We start from the raw sequence: 2,773 nt of genomic DNA on the forward strand, positions 1-2,773 counted from the left end.
TATCTATTGCAGTCAAATCTCAAATGAACGACTTACTTTCTAACAAGGTCTCCACCCCATCCCATGAACTTCTATTTCACCCAAATATTAGGCAATTTTTTTTTCTCTCACCCTTTCTAGTTTTGTTCCCCCAATTTTCCCAGCTTCATGACATGGCTTGCTCTTTGTTCAGGGACCGTGGCCTTTTCTGTGACTTAAAACGACAATGGTCATGGTTTAAGGTTTTTGATCTTTACTGGATTTCAACTAGAGTGCACTTATTTCCTCCATGGCAGAGGGGGCTGTCTGTAGTGAAAAGAACCAACTTACCTTTAAATGGATCCGTTCTGTACCAATTGTCGATTAGCACACGCTTAATTCTGAACAAACGATGATAATCATAAAACTTTGATGGCATGTTTAGATGGGGCTCTGGATCAAGTACTAGGGAAGGAAATTACTGAATAAGGGGGAAACAAATAGTTATCCTTGAAAATTTGGATTTGATTGAACAAAAATCTATTAATTCTCTGTTATATCTATTTCAATCCGTGGTGTTGTAATTTCTGAATACCCTGTATCGGGATTATGAATTAATGATTATATGAATAGATAAATCGGAAAAATCTGATCAATATAGACATATGGAGATGTTTGTATTGTTCAGTTGATTCTGAACATTCTCACTTAGGATTTAAAATGGGTTGGATTTGAGTCAGATCTGGTTATATCCATATTTAGATCTGAATTTCTTTATCAAGACCCAAATCCGTATGCATATTTGACTTGGATCCTATTAGATAAATCATATGTGAATCATTTTGATTTTACTTGATCCAAATCTAGATCCGACCTGACCGAATTACTTGATTTGGGTCGGATAATTTTGGATAGTCCCAACATTTTTTTAATATTCTATACTTGTTTGTTAATTGCTTTACCATTTTAATCATTTTACTTTATCAGAATTTATGTTATATTACACTTGTCAAGAAAAAGAATTTATGTTATATTAAAGTAATAGAAAAGGATATCGTGAAAGACCTTAAAATATTATTTTCAAAGCATTATATAATTCAGATCTAGGTGGATATATGGATGGATCTGTATCCGACCTAGATCTGACACCTATCATGGTACATAGAAATATATTCGACTCATTTTAATTCAGATCTACTCCAATGACCCAAACCCGTTAAATTTGAATTCTGGATCACTCAGGATTTTATCCAAAATCCGACCAGTTTATACCCTAATTCTCACACCAAAAAATGCAAGGAATTTTTTTTTTTTTTTAAAACTTAAAAACACTACTGAAAAAACCATGGGATCTAATCTTGATACCAATCACACTAATTAAAAACTGATACAAATGCTTCTGATATCAAACTATTTAGATTCCGCAAGTAGTACTGTAGTAGTAGCCTTCGATTTTAGCTTTGAATCCATGAACTATCTAGTAGATTTTTACGAACCTTTTCACGAGAGGCTTAACCAATATCAAGGTTTTGTTGTTGCAGAAAGAGATCTCTACAAAATCGTTGTATTGAGCATGAATTGATTATGTAGGGCTTTTGAGATTTGGCTCAGATGATAAAAATATTGATTTCTTATCAAGATGGCCTGAGAGACTTTTCTAGGGTTTTAGGCTGAAGAGAGTTACTTTTTAAAACCCTTCAAAACTGTTAATCTTTAAAGTTGAAACACTGAATTTCGAGTTATATATTTACATAAGTAGTCCAATTGCTAGAAGATACTCTCCAATTGATTGGTTTTTAAAAAGCCAATGTTCTAAACAAAATTTTGACTGATTAATCAAAACTTTTCCACAATCAATCAAGGTTTTTTAACCGATTGATTGGAACCTACAACATTTCAATCTGAAGAAATTGATTTTTGCAACCTTCAATGACTTAAATTAATGATAAAGTTACTTTTCAGAGTGTTGGTAGCCAGTCCACCAGTCACAAGTTCATCACAATCACAATCACAACCACTGACACAATCATGATTAAGGATTAACAGTGCAAAAGCCAGATCCATACCAATCTTAGTGAAAAAAGATTGATGAGCTCAATCATCAGCAGCAAAACAATTTGTATCTTCACAGACGAAATGGGAACTAATGCCCTAGTTGTAACACAAAGAACAGGATAGCATCTCACATATTTAGATACCATACATGCATGTCAACGGGTCGGGTCAGTTAGTGGTGCACTTGACCCGAGAAGGCGAAAATATTAAATTCCATATTATGGACTAATTACCAATTAACTATAAAGTTTCTCAATCAAATCATATCACCCATGATTAATAAATGAAATGAGGGCATACAGAGTCCTGAGAAAACAAAAGAAAATCCCAAGTTTTTCCAATTCGTGTCAGTAGAAGAGTTTCTACAATTATAATTCTCATGTTGATTAAAAAATACCATTACATTGAATTTCTTTAAGATAAGAACATCCAGTCGGTTCTTCTAATTGCTAACAGCTTTTGTTCATTATCGGTTTCCCATTTTCTGACTTTATATCTATAATGTAAACTTAATATAGATCTATGAGTGAGTTTTTAAGATGATTAAACTCTCAATTCTAATTCACAGTTTTCAGATTAATAGGTTTCTTCATGCCCTACTTTGAGCGACTCAGCCAGATAGCATGATATACTTCTTTCATTAATGTGAAAGAAAATCACAACTATGAAACAATGCTTTTTCAGACAGCTAACATCTAATTGAAAACAAATCTGCAAAAGATAGTTTCAGTTCAAAGTGACAGATTACATATACAAATCA

The sequence above is a fragment of the Akebia trifoliata genome, chromosome 1 (genome assembly GCF_017979445.1).
Source record: "Akebia trifoliata isolate Shusen 1 chromosome 1, ASM1797944v1, whole genome shotgun sequence".
NCBI lineage: Eukaryota > Viridiplantae > Streptophyta > Magnoliopsida > Ranunculales > Lardizabalaceae > Akebia > Akebia trifoliata.